At 51.0% G+C, this 15,312-nt stretch overlaps 1 protein-coding gene and 1 long non-coding RNA gene across 3 annotated transcripts in view; both read left to right on the top strand.

Moving 5' to 3' along the window:
- Window positions 1-117: 117 nt before the first annotated feature.
- On the top strand, window positions 118-4,159 carry LOC148221866 (uncharacterized). The gene is made up of 2 exons (XR_015807163.1): window positions 118-1,018; window positions 2,034-4,159. It is a non-coding gene; the product is annotated as an uncharacterized LOC148221866 (long non-coding RNA).
- Window positions 4,160-7,453: 3,294 nt separating this feature from the next.
- The window catches only part of LMF1 (lipase maturation factor 1), a 150,794-nt gene continuing 142,935 nt past the window's right edge, over window positions 7,454-15,312 (top strand). For both annotated transcript variants that reach the window (XM_088174229.1, XM_088174228.1), the window contains exon 1: window positions 7,454-7,653. The gene's annotated coding sequence lies outside the window, so the exon portion shown is untranslated. The remainder of the gene's footprint in view (window positions 7,654-15,312) is intronic.

Genomic DNA, 15,312 nt, shown 5'->3' with positions numbered 1-15,312 from the left:
GAGCGGCCCCGCCTCCGCCGCCGCTCGCCATTGGTGGAGAGGGAGAGGTGATTTGAATAAGGGGCGTGGCTTGGGGCTGGCGGGGCCGTGCCGCCCGCGCGCCGCCTCAGAGCCCTCCCGGTCCGCTCGGCCGGAGCCGCCGCCAGCAGAGAGGGGTCCGGGCTGAGGGACCCCCCCCTCCCCTCCCGAAAGATCCGACCGAGGAATCTGCTGAGGGATCCCCTGAGGGACCCCCTGAGGGATCGGCCGAGGGTCCCGGCTGAGGAACCCCCCGAGGAACCCGCTGAGGGATCGGCCGAGGGACCAGCCGAAAGACCCGGCTGAGGGTCCTGCTGAGGTTCCCGACCGAGGAACTCCCCGAGGAAGCCGCTGAGGGTCCCGGCTGAGGGGACCCACCGAGGGTCCCGCTGAGGGTCCCGGCCGAGGCTCCTCCTGAGGTTCCCGGCCCAGGGTCTTGCTCTGGAACCCCCCAAGGGTCCCGTTGCCGGTGCCGCCGCCGCCCGGGCCCGGTGGATGCCACCACCCGCCGCTGTTCCGGCTCCCTGTTCCGGCTCCCTCTTTCGCCTCCTCTGTAATTTTTTTTTTTTTTTTTCCGCTGCAAATCCTCCGGGGGTTTCCCCGCCGTGCGGTACCAGCGGGATGTGTTTGATATTTATTTTGCAGCCCGGTTTTCTAGCGGGGTACCGGGAAGGGTGCGGGATGGAGCGGCGGGAGCAGCCGCGGGGAAAGAGGCGCTCAGCGGTGCCGTGGGACCGCCGGTTCTTTAAAATCTTTAAAATCCCCTTTTCGAGGCGTTTTTTGGGGCGGTCGGTGCGGGGAACCAAAACTCCGTGTGTGTCCCCGCAGCCCTGAGCGCTCTCTCCAGCGGAGGAAATCGGGGAATTTTTGGAAAAAAGCCACAAGAGACCCTCCGTGTGCCCTCCCCGACTGTCCCTCCTCTTTTCCCGCAGCTTTCCCGCAGCGGGCTCGGTCCCCAGCACCGGGAGGTCCCGGCCGGAGGAGGATGCGGCACCTCGGGGTGAGCCTTTGGATCGGGGGAAAAGGGAGGGTGAGCCCCAAAATCTCAATTTAAATCGCCCCTTTCCGAGTCAGCCCGGCTCTCCCAGCATTTATTTGGAGCATTTGATTCTAATTATCCGCGGAATTCAGCCTCCTAATTGCGACTGGGGGGGGGGGAAAGGGGAGGGAATAAAAGCAACTCCCCAAATTCCAGTTTTATCCGCTGCTTCTCCCCGGAAAAATAGAGGGTCACATAGAAGACTGGCAGGGGAGAAAATAAGAAATTGAGCTTCAAGCATTCCAGCGTTTAAGAAGTACCAGGAACGTGGTGTTTTTTTTTTAATTACTGTGATGTGTAATAAATAAACCGTATGCTTTGAATTTAAATGTGTTAAAATGTGCCCGAATATCCGTCTGCATTCTATGTGAAAATTCATTTATTCTCTCAAATGGCAAAGCAGGATTTAATTTTATTTTTTTTTTCAAATGTAATTTTTCCAGTTTTCAGCTTTCTGTTTGCAGAGTTACCTCCTGATATATTTGAAATACAATTTTCAAAGCAGCTTAAAAAAAATATTTTAAGGCTCAAGAGGAACGAAATATGTTGGACTTGCTAATGAGGAATAATTGAAATTTTCTTCTAAAACTTAATGAGATTGGGGATGAGCTGATGTTTCCCTGGGCTGTGGATTGGTGACTTTGCAGTGCTGTTGGACACTTGGGAAAATCTTTTTTCCCCCCCTCTCCTGCGACACATAATTAATGTATATTCCTATAATTCCTGTCTTACTGGGCAATTTACCTTGCCTCACAGAATTCCAGTGTTTCATGCCTTTTAGCCAGGGGTGAGTCCAAGCAATAATCACTATTTTTAGTCCATCTTTCCCAACCCAGCCTCTCCTGTGGAGCACCTTCCTCGGAACATCCCAACCTCAGTGCGTGACTGAGGCTGGCAAGGGATTTGTGGGATGCTCGGAGTTTTGGAGGTAGGAATGGGAACAAGAACCCCTTTTTTTTCTGCTCCCTGCTTTCAGCTCCAAAGATTCCTGCACAAGAAGCCCCCAAGGACAGGAGGAATTACAGAATTACAGACGTTGGTTTTCTCCCCTGCTCGCTGCTGCCTTGCAGGGCTCCCCAGCCCTGCCCGAGGCAGGGAATTGCATTTCCCAGCCCACAGGTTTGAATTCCTCTTTGTCCAGCACAGGTAGAAGGAGGAAGATGACTTTTGGGTGGTTGTTTCCTTTTATTGCAGAGATGGGCTCAGGGATGAGGCCGTGCCTGGGAGCGGGGCAGGGAACGTGTCCTGCTGCACGTCCGTGATCCTGCACCGACCATTCCGTGTTCCCCGGGATGGAGCCACGATTCCCTGGCCTCACACACCCAGGGCACGGGGAAAGGAGGGAGCTGGAGCTCCTGGAGGTGCTCTGCTTTCCTGACAAGTTCACTCAGCCATGAAATGGAATGAGATAAATGCTCAGGGAACAAGTGGGTTCAAGTGGGGCCGTTCGTGCTGCGGGGTCTCGTGGCCGGATTTTGTATGACAAAGGATCGGGAATGTTTGCCCAGGGCTGGGCACGGGCTGGAGCTGCAGGGCAGGATCCCACAGGATGTGTCATCCTGGCCTGACACAGCAGGCCCTGCCATCAGCATTCCCAGGAAAAGGGCACAGACCCGGGAGGGATCCGAGCTTCCTCTTGCCCACTGCGGCCTTTTAGGAGTTGAGAGAGGATTTGGGGGAGCAGCTCCAGCTTTTGCTGACAGAGTGAGCACGGCAGAGGTTGATATTTGGAATATTACTTCATTTTCTGACGTGGCCTCTGATAAAGTTCCTGGTCAGCTCAGCCAGTGTTTCTGGGAATCAGGCAGTAAATCCAAGCTCTGTGTGCCTGGCTCCATCACATTCCCGCTTGGGAATCCTCAGCATCCCTGTGGGATGGAGCCATTCCCGTGTTCCATACCCTTCCTCCTGCAGGAATAAGAGCGTGTGTGCATTGGCTCCAGAGCAGGCAGAGCCCTGCTGGTGCCAGGAAGGAAAAATTTCCTTTCCAGTGGCAGCCAGGGAAGGCATTTTTAGAGGATGAGAGCACATGGAATCTCTGGAGCTCGTGGATGGGCTCTGGGATACACACACACAGTTCCTACTAAAGGTGGGCTCCATCAAAGGGGGGAAAGTTCTCATTTATCCCAAACTGAGATAAATCCTGTGACCTGCCAGCAGATTGCACATGGGAATTCCAAGGAGCAAAGAAAAAGGAATGGGGAATTAAAAACAAACCCTGATCAGATAAGAGGAACCTGCAGTGGTAAAATCAGCCTGGGACACCTGCAAGATTAATGCTCAGCCCACAGGAGAGGGCAGCTCCTCTGAACAATGTTCAAGCCTTTCCAGAAAAAATCCTGATATTTGAAAAGGAATAAAAAGACTGGTGGTGACTTCAATTAATTTCAATTAATTTTGCCCTCAAGCTGGACAATAATGGTGGGTCCCATCCCTCACTGGGTGCTTGGGAAGGCTCCACTGCCTGCTCATGCAATTTTAAGGCTAAATTCATGTGGATCCATTCCTTGCAGGTCACTTCAGGTCCAAAATTTGCTTTTTGTTGAGCCCTGCCTCACCCAAAACTCACGTGGCTGTGGCACTTGGGGACAGGGGTTAGGGGTAGATGATCCAAGGGGGCTTTTCCATCCCAATCCCACAACTCTGTGACCTGCAACAGCTCTTCTCCAACATGAATATTTACCTGGTGTGGATAAAAAAAAATTCTGGACACCTGCATTGGGCAGAACTCCACTGATGTCTCTGTTTCCTGCTTGGAATGCTAGTAGAGAGGAGTGCCTGGGATTCCTAAATCCTTTTCCAGGTTTGAGCAGTGGATACCAAAGAAAAAGGACATCTGCTGTCAATATTTTTATTCAAAAGAATTGAATATTGAATAAAGTTTATTTGTACTTATTAAAGTATTGAATCAAGTTTATTTGTTATTTATTCAAATATTCAAAGAGCCCAGTAAGAAACCAAAAACATTTCTGCAGGATCAAAACCCACCCATGCATGAATTACACATTAAATGTTAAGTGTTGGCAAAGGATCTCTTCTTTCCTCCTGCACTGCACAGCCTGGATGGCATCTTCTCAAAATAAAGGGGATTATTGTGATTAATTAGGATTATTGTGATTATTAATTGCTTGTCCTGTGGTACCACTAAAGGATCCCTCATAAACCTGCACGAATACACGAGAAAAAAAAAAAAGTGATTCTTCTTCTAAAAATCCTTCCCAGCCTTAATCCTGGAGTTAAAGGGCAAATTTCCACAGGGAAAATTGAGGATTTTAAAGGGAAGAATTATTACTGCTGGGGAAAAAAAAAAAAAAAAAAAAAACAACTTAGATGAAGAAAGCCCCCAAATTCTTTGGGCCGTGCCCATCTCCCCTTCAGCGAGCACAGCTGAGTGCTCGGTGTGTGCCTGCATTATTCCCAGCTCAATGTCTGCTCTCTTCAGAGCAGCCCCCCGTGCTCACGCTGCCTCCAAACTCCCGATTTCAGCTTTCTCTGCTCCTTTTCAACCCAAATCCTGGCAGCCAGAGGGGCGAAAGGCCGGAGCTGAATGAACACAGAGAGATTTCGGGTGCCAGGGCCAGGCAGAGGGGTTGGGGTGCTGCTGGGGACAGCTGCTGGCTGCTGTGACAGTGAAGGTTTGTTCCCCCTGCCACTCCTGCAGCTGCTTTGGAACGCAGCAAAAGAGGGGACGTGGCATTGGGGGGCAGCTTGGTGAATGAAGATGAGCATCAATGATGCCCCTGCCCGCCTGGCATTCATGAATTGCCTTCCCCCTGCGGGCTTGAAAGGCTCCAAACCTCGCTCTGAAGTGCCTTGTCTGAGTTATTTTTGCTCGGCCTTTTACTGAAGTCGCCTGGGAATAAAAAAAAAAAAAAAAAAATAAAAGAAGAAATTAAAGAGCGAACAGAAAAGCCAGCACAGGTGATGGGCCCCACAAAGGGATTTGTGGAATCACAGAATATTCTGAGCTGAGAGTGATACACAAAGATCCTCGAGTCACATTTGGGGCAGAAAAGACGTCATTTGGTGTTCTAATCAACCGGTTTATCACATGTTTTTCTTTCCAGCCTGAATCATCTTCCAGGAAAGGCTTCCACTGCCTCTTATGTGAATTGAGTCCTTTTTAGTAACAACAGATTTCTGCTGGTTTACACCTAAAATTTACAGCTTGTCCTGTTGGAAGGTGCTGCTGACACACGATGTCCCCGGTGTGGTGCCACCACCCCACTCTGTACCTCTGGCACATCTCAGAGCGACCCTCGGCAAAGAGAACCGACCCAGCTCAGCATTCCCTTCCCAGCCCAAATTATTCCTCTCCTTTTGCTAAATCTTTAGCCTAAACCCTTCACTTTCCCGCAGTAATTTCCTCAATTATCCAGTTTGTTTTACAGACATCCCCGTTTAAGGTGGAATTTGCTGTAAAAGACCCCACAAAGGAAACCATTAGCTCCCATCTATTTAAATTTTCCTCTCCAAACCTCGCTGCCGATCCAAGGGGAGAGCAGAACTGCAGTATTCCAGTGTTCTTTAACAAACAGCTGATTTTTCCTTCCCTATACAATGCACCATTATGTGGGATTTTTTTTCTATTTTTTTTTTTTTTCCTAAGGAGAACAATGCGAGCAGCAGTGATGGGAAACTGGAAAAACAAAAGGGGCATTTAGAAAGAACTGGTTTAGAGGCTGAGAAGTGTTGAATAATGTTACACCTGATAGCAGATGCTTTCTCAGCGACCAGCACGGAGGTGTTTACTAAGGGGATACTCAATGCATGTTTACGCTTAAAAATGCTATTTATAAACTCCACGCGGTCGAGTGTTTGATGTCTGTAAGTTATTTAAAGTAAAAATCATGGCAGCATCACAAGTAGTTGATTTAGATAGGATTTTAGGAGGAAATCCTTCCCTGTAAGGGTGGGAAAGGGCTGGGATGGAATTCCCAGAGAAGCTGCGGCTGCCCCTGGACCCCTGGAAGTGTCCAAGGCCAGCTTGGACAGGGCTTAGAGCATCCTGAGATAGTGCAAGGTGCCTAAAATTGGAACTGGATGAGCTTCAAGGTCCCTCCCAATCCAAACCATTCCGTGATCCTATGAGGAAAACCTGAGGAATTGAATTTAAAATGATCCCCCAGTCCAGGCAGGGTCACCTGGAGCAGGTGACACAGGAACGTGTCCAGGTGGGGTTTGGGATCTGAGATCCACACCTTCCCTGGGCAGCTGTTCCATGGCCCTGCCACCTCATGGAAATCAGATTTTCCATAAATTGAGGTGGAATTTGTTGTGTTCATCCATCCCGAGCTCAGCTGGTCCGAGCATGGTGCTGACAACCCCAAGGCTGTGGATTCATCCCTGTGTGAGCCATTCACTGAAAGGATCCATCATCCTTGGGGGTCCCTTCTAAAGCAGAATATTTTGCAATTTGAATTCTGGTTCAGCTTATTAATCACTCCTCATCCTGTCCCTAAGCATCACCAAACAGAGCCCAGCATCATCCTCCAAAACCCTTTGGAAAATATCTGGATGAGTGGGATCCCCTCCCAACTCCTGCATCCTCATCGCAGAGATGCTCCAGACCTCTCACCACCCTCGCAGCCACACCGACCACTTATTTATTTATTTATTTATTAATTTAATAAAACTTTGCGTTTTCTAGCTGGTTCGTAAAGAATTCTCCCCCGTTTCTCCCTATTTTCTCCCCGTCCCCGTGTCCCATCCTGTCCCTCCCCGCCAGGCTGCACACACTCGCTGTGCCTGACACGGCTGTACTGCTTTGCAGAACATTCTTCCCATTTTTGCCCGTTTTTCCCCATTTTTGCCCGTTTTTCCCCCATCTCCCCCCATTTCTGCCCGGTTTTCCCCGCCGTATCGTACACGCTCGCTGTGCCCGACACGGGGACACCGCTTTGCGGAACATTCTCCCCATTCCTGTCTGTTTTTCCCGGATTCCCCCGTTTTTCCGATTTCTCCCGTTTCTCCCGTTTTTCCCGTTTTCCCCCGTTTTCCCCGTCGTGTCCCCTCACGTCTCTCCCCGCCGGTCCGCACACACTCACTGTGCCCGACACGGCTGCGCCGCTTTGCAGAACTTTCTCCCCATTCCTGCCCGTTTTTCCCGATTTCTCCCGGTTTTCCCCGTGTCTCCCGTTTTTCCCGATTTCTCCCGGTTGCCCTCGTTTCTCCCGTTTCTCCCGATTTCTCTCGTTTTCCCCCGTTTTTCCCCGCCGTGTCCCTTCACGTCCCGCCCCGCCGGCCCGCACACGCTCGCTGTGCCCGACACGGCTGCGCCGCTTTGCAGAGCATTCTCCCCGTTTCCCCCGGTTGTTTTCTCCCGTTTTTCTCCATTTTTCCCCGTTTCTCCCCGCCGTGTCCCCTCACGGCCCGCCCCGCCGGCCCGCACATGCTCTCTGTGCCCGACATGGCGGCGCCCAGCGCGGAGCTCCGGCAGCGCCTCCCGGGCCGGGCCCGAGCTCCGTGCGGAGCTCCCGGAGCGGCTCCCGCTGCATCCCCCGAGCCCGGGCTCGGCTCCGCGGCCTCGCCGCTCTCCCCGGGCTCCTTCTGGCTGACCCGCATCGTGTTGCTGCGCTCCATTGCCTTCCTGTACTGTGAGTGCCGGGCGGGCGCTGCCCTCGCCGTGTTCCCCGGAGCGGTGACCGGGGACGGAGCCCAGGGAACGGCTGGAGCTGTGCCAGGGAGGGTTGGGGGACAGCAGGGAAAGGTTTCCTCACCTTCCCCCCGAGGGTGGTGGGACACTGAGCAGGCTCCCCAGGGAATGAGCACATTCCCAAGGCTGCCAGAGCTCCAGGAGCCTTTGGACACCGCTCCCAAGCCCGTTGTGACATCCTTGGGGATGTCCTGTACAGGAAGGAACAGCAGCTGGGCTCCATGATCCTTGCGGGTCCCTCCTACTTAAGATTATTCCATGATTTTATGATCGTTGTGGGTCTCCCCCAGCTCTGCATAATCCTTGATTATCTTCTTTTCCACTCCCACTTTCCTAGTGGATTGAGGACCCCGTGGCTGGTGCCTGGATAGGGTTGGTGATGCTGGAAGCTGGTGGAGCTGGAAGGAGAAGTTTGCTCACACCACGAGGCTGGCACCTCTTGGAGCTGCTCATCCTTTCCCTTGGAGTTGTGAGCTCACAGTGCAAGAGAGGAACTCTTTGTGTTATGCAGCAGCAAGAGCAGGACTGGAGGGACAGATGCCACCCCTGGGTGCCAACACCGCCAACAGCCAGGACTTAGAGTGACATGACCTTAAAATATTCCCCAGTAAAAGCAGTTTCCATCCTCTGCCGTGCTCGTTTGCCTCTTGCTTTGGCACTGAGAGCTGTTCTCAGAGCCCACTGGTGCTGCGCCTGAAAATATTTACAGTGAAACCGAAACTGACAAGTAACACACTACGGTACAAATTCTAAACTTGCCCCAGATTTGTCCACAGAATCGTTAGAATTTGTAGCCTGCCAGCCTGCTTAGATTATTTTGCATCAAAACCATGCAGAAGTTGTAGTTTCGTATGGTTTTGACACGTGCTCTGGTTCTAGTTTGGTTTCAGCTCTCGGTGAAATGCGAGGTTATGACTCTTTCAGTCAAAATGAAAGCGATTCCGATATTCCCCCGTGTGTAAATCCAGGCTGCTGAGTTTCCCGTGGCTCAGTTTGCAGTTTCCTTATGAAAAACTGATTAGTGCTCTCTGCTGTGCCTTCGGTGGAGCCTGCTGCTGCCCCGTGGTGGATTTGGGGTGATAAATGTGCCACACCTGGGAGCAGGGGCTGGTTGGAGGGCTGGGAATTGGTGGAAATCAAAGGTGTGGGAGCTTGTGGTGAGTGGGACACCTGGGACAACGAGGTGGGGAACAAGGATCTTATTGGGGGTCAGGTGAGTTACAGATTGAAAGTGATGGGCTGCAGGAGAAAAGGAGGCTGGGAGGGGCTGGGCCAGGGGATGGAGCTGAGCTGGCAGGTTGGTGAGTAAATGTGTGGTACTAAAAAACAAAAAGGGAGAATTCTTTGTGCTTTTTTCAAGCAGGAGAGAAGAGGGGAAGCACCAGGGAATGGGGTGGTGAGTAGTGTGGAGTGAGGAAAGGTTTTGGAGAGTGGGGTGGCAGGGGGAGGATTTGGGGTAGTGGAAGGAGCAGGGCAGGAGAACGGGAGAATGTTTGTGCCTCTTGTAAAGGGAAGAGGAAAGGAAAAGTTCACCTGCTTGTTGTGCAACTTGTGCTTGGCTGCACTCAGGCCCTGGGGAGTTCTGCTGCTGGCTTGGGGTGAACCAAAACCAAATGAGCCAAAGCCAGGAACCCGGGCCTGGTTTTAGACAGGCCAGATTCCTCCTGGCAGCAGTGCAGGAGAGGTGCCCCACAAAAATTTGTGGGGTGGAAAGTGCTTGTTGTGCTGTGAGCAGGCACAATCCCTCTGCCACAGCCCCGGGGATGCTCCAGAGGGAAGGAGCGCTGCCCTTTGATCTCTTTGGAGAGCCTGGGTTTAGAAACAGCAGAAAACAATTCAGTGCCTCTGTGCCAAGCTGCTCTTCCAGGTTTTTTCGCTGGAGATGGAAGCGTTTCGTGTGACAGCTGATTTTTCTCGCAGCCGCGGCGATCCCGAGGCTCAGACTCGCTGAGGAGACGGCTGATGCCGTTGTGACAGTTTGACATTCCTCAGCCCTGGGATGTTTTCCCCCCTTCTTTCATTTCACCCTTTTATGTGTAACCCTTTCCTTGCTGCTGGGCTGAGCAGCAGATCCTTTGAGGGGGCTGGAATGTGATCAGAGCTCCTCGGGGAGCTGGGGGATTGTTCCCTTTCTGGGTGACACTGAAAAACCTTGAGGATGAGGCGGATAGAAACACGATTTGGGGTGTAGAGTGACCCCAAAGTGTGGTCTGAGGGTTTGTCACCTCCTTCCTGCCCCCACCCCATCCCCAGGGGGGTGTTCATTGCCTGCTGCAGGCACGGGAGATGTTTTCCCTGAGGATCTTCCTGTGTGGAAGCAGGCCAGGCAGAGCAAGGCAGGTGTGGCGTGTCCCTCTGTGTGTGCCCTCCCTTCTCCCCCCTCCTCCTCGGCTTGTAACAACTCTCCCCTTCTTTTTTTTTTTTTTTTTTTTTTTGTGTCTTTTGAAGGGGTTTTCCAGAAGCAGCCTGAGCCTGGGAAGTCCCTGGCAAAGCAGCTGCTGAGTGAGAGGCAGGTTGGAGATGGGAGGTGGGAGAGGATCTGAGGATTTGGAGAGGTCAGAGACCAACCCCACCTGCTGCTGGAGGAGTGGGAGGGCAGGGAAAGTGGATCCAGCTGAAAGGGCTCCTGAGGTTTGGTCCTGTCACTCCATCCCTTGGGAATGGTTTCTCTGCGTTTCCTGATGGCTCCTTCAGGCCACCATGAGGTTGCCCCAAAGCTTTTCCTCTCCAGGATGAACAATCCCAGCTCCATCCCTCTGCTCATCCTCTGGATTCTCTCCAGCAGCTCCAGGTCCTCTCTGTGCTGGAGGCAGCTGTGCAGGTGGGCTCTCACCTGAGCAGGGCAGAGCTTTGGCCAGATGTCACTTTGAGCTTTGCAGCTTTTCCATCGTGCTCTTGCCCTGTGTGTTTGTTCCCTGTGACAGGAATCAGTGTTGTGGCAATCCAGAAATACTTTGAGGTCTTGCTGGAAGTGCTCTTGCAGGTAAATAGCTGGTCCCAAAGCTCTCAACAACAAATGTGCATTATTTGCTCCCTTCATCCTCTTTCTAAATCATTTTTAAGTGCCTTTTTTGGGTGATTACCATCATCAGATTCCAGCTGTAGAAATGTCAGTAATTAGATACCACCCTCCCCAATCTCAGCCAGGCTCTGTGGAGAGCTTTGAAATAAAAGCTATTATTTAAATCCAGTTTATCTTCCTTCTCCTTATGTATTGTTTGGTAGTATTTTCTTTCCCCAGCGCCAGAGCTACAGGAGGTTCATGCTCCTTCTTCCTAAATCTGAAATCTAAAGCCCTCTCAGGGGAGTCTGGCTTCCTGTAGGCTCCTGGCTCTCCCCAGTGTCCTTCCTCCTCTCTTTCTCTGCCATCTCCTCTGCTTTCCCTTCCCTCAGCTTTATTAAAAGGCTCCCAGTAGCTTTCAGCCTGCCTGCTCAGGATTAGAGAACATCTTCAGGCACTTTTGCTGCCCTGAAAGGTTTTATTTTAGCAGGGCTAAGGATCCTCTGAGCAGCTGCATCCCCTTGGAATGGTGAAAAAAAAATAACAAAGGTGGAGAAGGGAATAACTTTCACTCTCTCTTTCTCCCCCAGTGTGTTCCTTGTTCTGGAGCAGAGGGATCTTCCCAGGGCATCCTCCAGCTGCAGGCTGGGGTGGTTTTGAACAGCCTCAGACCCAAAGGGAAGCTTTTTCTATTTCCACACCTCCTCAAACAAGGCAGCAGGGAGATAAGAACTTCAAAACCCCCCCGAGCAACCATCCCAAACTTTTCAGCTTGGCTGTGCAAGGCAAGAAAACAGCAAAGGTGTTAAGAGCAGAGCACTTTGTTGTGTGTTTTTTTTGTGGGTGCTTGGCTTCACCCTTTCCTCAATGCCCCGGAGTTGTTGCTTCTGTGTTGCAAAACTTCGCAGGGGAATTCATCAATTGAAAATTTATTTGATTCGTTTCTCTGGTAATAAAATACCAGGAGCGTTCTGCTCTTTCTTCTTCCCAGCAGTGCAACCTCAGCTTGCAGCATCCAGCTCGGGGCCTGTTCAAATGCCTGCTTGGGTCAAAGGGGCACCTGACAAACTGCTCCAGGCAGGGTTTGTGTGTGTGTGCAAAATGTAGTTTGGATTTCAGGCAAAGCTCTGTGCTCTGGGTTCAGTTCTTCTTGTGGTTTGGCCATTAAGGAAAAGTTAAGACTTCTTTTAACAAGAGGAGGGGAAGAGAGAAAAAGCCATATGACTGGAAAGTTTTGGAATTCACATCTTTAAATCTTTCCTGAGCATGAAGAATGGGATTCTCTCCATCTCCTACCATGACAGGCTGAGCCTGGACTTGGGGGAAAGGAGCTGAGGTGCCAGGGAAATCTGGGGGGAGCGAATCCCTTTGTATGGGGACACTTGGGTGGTGACCAAACTGACCCAATTGTCTAAATACCTCAAAACCAAACGAGTTCTTTACAAAAAACAACGCTGTATGTAAATGCAAGTTGACAAAAAGTCCCAAAACTGTGGAGTTTCTTACCTGTGAAAAGTGTGAACAATTTCCATATGTGACAACATGGAAGCTGTTGGACCGTTGTATTTATTAGTGATATTTCAGATTAGAATATTACATATATTTATGCTATGCTTCTACCTCTTTAGGAACTTATTGGAGAAATCACTCAAAGTCGCTGGCAGCAAACTCTGGGCACCCTGCCTCACACTCCCGTGGGATTGAACAAGGAACTTGGCTTTGGGAGGGGAAGGAGAAGGTGGAGGGGAGGGGGGGGGGAGTTAATGGAAAAGTACAGTGAAGCACCTTGTGAGGTGAGGATAAGTGGGGAAGGTCTATTAGCAGCCCTGATAATTTGCATGAATTATGTAAAGCTCAGCTGGCAGCAGGCACGGCTCCCATGTGAGCTGTCAGAGGCTCTGCAGTGGGAGGAACACCTGGAGCTGCTCCGTGCCTGCCACCTGCACAGCCCGAGGAGTGGCAAACCCAGCGCTGGGCTGAGCGCTCCCAAACCCTGCCATCGTCCCTCAGAACGGTGCAGGCGGGCAGCCCGCGGCGTTTGTGCCGGGTCTGGAGGCTTTGGAAGGGTTCAGGATGCCGGGGAGAGGGGGGTCAGTGTGCCCCAAGGCCAGCAGGGTGGGCGTGGGGCCAGTCAGAGCCCAGAGTGGAAGCGAAGCTGTTGGAGCTGCAGGGAGTGCAGGATGCAGAGTGGGACATCCCACGAGGAGAGGCGTTAATAATGAGGGTGAAGGAAGAGAAGAAGCACAGCCTTTGGGGGGGAAAAGGGACATTTTTACTCCCTGACCAAACCTCTGCCAAAAGGAAGGTTCCTGGAGAAGGCAGCAGGGTCTGTTACACTGAATTTCAAGCTCCAGTTTCTCTGGGGTTCAGGGAGAGGAAGCAATGACAAGCTGATAAATAACTTCCCTTTTCCCCCTCCTGCATCTGGGCATCTCCTGCAATTCTTTGCAGTCTCTCTCTCTCCAAATCCAGCAGCGCAGGAACCGCTGGGTGAGGGGGAAAACCTCAGGAGATGGAGCAGGGATGGGTGGGTGGAAATGGGAGCTGAGCCCTTCGGAGATGCCCCAAAAGATGCTGGAGATGGAGACTGGAGTGATCCGAGCACGGGGAAGTGTCCAGGAGAGGGAGCTGGATCCGGGATGGAGCTCTGGGAACCTGAGCATCACCTGGGAAGGGATGGATCCAACACGGGTGCAACGCCGGGGTTTGCCTGGGGGGAGGTGAACCCTCCCAAAATTTAGGCTGGGGTTTAATCGTGAATGGTGCTGTGGGAAATCCCAGCAGTGGGAGAAAACCCCTTTTTAGGCCGTCCTAAAATGTGCATTTGATGGCAGCTCCACCCCAGTGTTTTGTCCATCCAATGTGCATTTTGCTGGAATTGCTGGCGTTTGTTTTTCCTAATTTACCCTTTCCTTGTTTGTCTCACATGCAGGGGTCTAATTTGGACTTTTTTTAGGCAAGAACCTGCTCAGCATTTATGGGTTGGGGCAGCAATTCTGGAGCATTTAGAGGTGAATTTGATTAGCACTTTTGGAAAACTGTGCAGCAAATTGCAGTGCTAATCCCTGCAAAAATCAAGCCACGGAGTTTTAAGGCAGAGCTGGCTTTCAATTGGCTTTTTTTTGAGCCAAAAATGAAGATATTAAACTGTCTAAAGCTCAGAATTTTATTTCTGCTGGTTTCATGTCAGGATTCCTGATTGCACAGTTGTGCTGAGCTGAGTGTTGGTAGAAAAAGATGGGTCAAATAGAAAACACTTAATTTATATTCCAGAACTGATCCTGTAGTGTTAGAATCAGCTTTTCTCATGTCTCTCCCTGTCCATAATCGAGTCAAATAATGGAAGAAAAATGTCTTTTATTTGTAAAATCATTCACTGTGCATAAAAGATGGATGGGAAGAGACACAACCAATTAACTCCCAACTTTATTGTGTCATCCCTGGGGTTCAGGATCTGCTGGAATCAAAGGGAACCCTCCCAGTGACCTCTGCTGTGTGCTGGATGATGACTTTTAGTGGTTTTTAAATGAGGCTGAACCCCATGGCTGTGTGCAGAGAGCAGGGGGAGTGTTAAGTGGATTAAGTGGAACCCACTGGAGACCTTTGTCTGGGGAATGGGACTTTCAGTTGGATTCCCTGGGGCTGCAGACTTTGGGTTGCTGCTCCAGACTTCAAAGAAAAATGGGAATTTGGGCTCTGATTTCACACAGCCTCTTCCCCCAGTGCTCCCAGTGAGAGACACCAGATGAACACCAGGATTGTTGTTTGCAGAATGCCATCATTGAGATAAGGAAGGAAACAGATTTGATCATTAACCAAGGACGATTGGGGAGGGCAGCAAATTGGCTTTTTCCAAGAGCTCTGGTGCTGCTGCTGCTGCCCATGACGTGGCTGGAGTTTGGGTCATGTTTGAAGGATGGGTAAATTAGTGGATGCAGCCTAATCAGGAAATGTTTGGCCTTCCTTTTTTTTTTTTTTTTTTTTTTTTTTAATTTCCCTGAGACATGGAGATTACTGGAGTTACAAACTGCAAATTGGTGACTGCAGGAGATGCCTAAAATATGAGATAATGCCTAAAAACTGCCCAACTTTCTGTGTAGGACATCAAATGCTAGGTCTGTGATCTGTAATTAAATTGCTGATGTGCTGTTAAAAAAAGCAGCTGCCTGCTCTAAGATTGTCCAGGGCAGGAGCACAGACACTGTAAATGGGACAGCTGTAGGGCCATGGAAAAAGTGGGGATTTAAGGGATGGGGAAAACGTGAAGATTTTGGATTTCCAACCTTGCAGGGTGTGGGAGGATGCAGAGCTCAAAGAGTTGAGGGTGCTTGGAGCAGCTCCGGGGTTCTCAGCATGGGAAGGAATTGTTGGAGCAATTCCAGAGCTGCTCCAAGGGCTGGAGCCAGGCTGGGAGAGCTGGGAATGCTCACCTGGAGAAGGGAAGGATCCAGGGACAACTCAGAGCCACTTCCAGGGTCTAAAGGAGCTCCAGGAGAGCTGGAGAAGAGGGATTGGGGATGGAGGGACAGGACACAGGGAATGGCTTCACATGGACAGAGGGCAGGATTAGGTGGGATATTGGGAAGGAATTCCTGGCTG

The sequence above is a fragment of the Sturnus vulgaris genome, chromosome 16 (genome assembly GCF_052056855.1).
Source record: "Sturnus vulgaris isolate bStuVul1 chromosome 16, bStuVul1.hap1, whole genome shotgun sequence".
NCBI lineage: Eukaryota > Metazoa > Chordata > Aves > Passeriformes > Sturnidae > Sturnus > Sturnus vulgaris.
The sequence above is the reverse complement of the archived record's forward strand: the minus strand, read 5'-3'. Positions and strand labels throughout refer to the sequence as shown.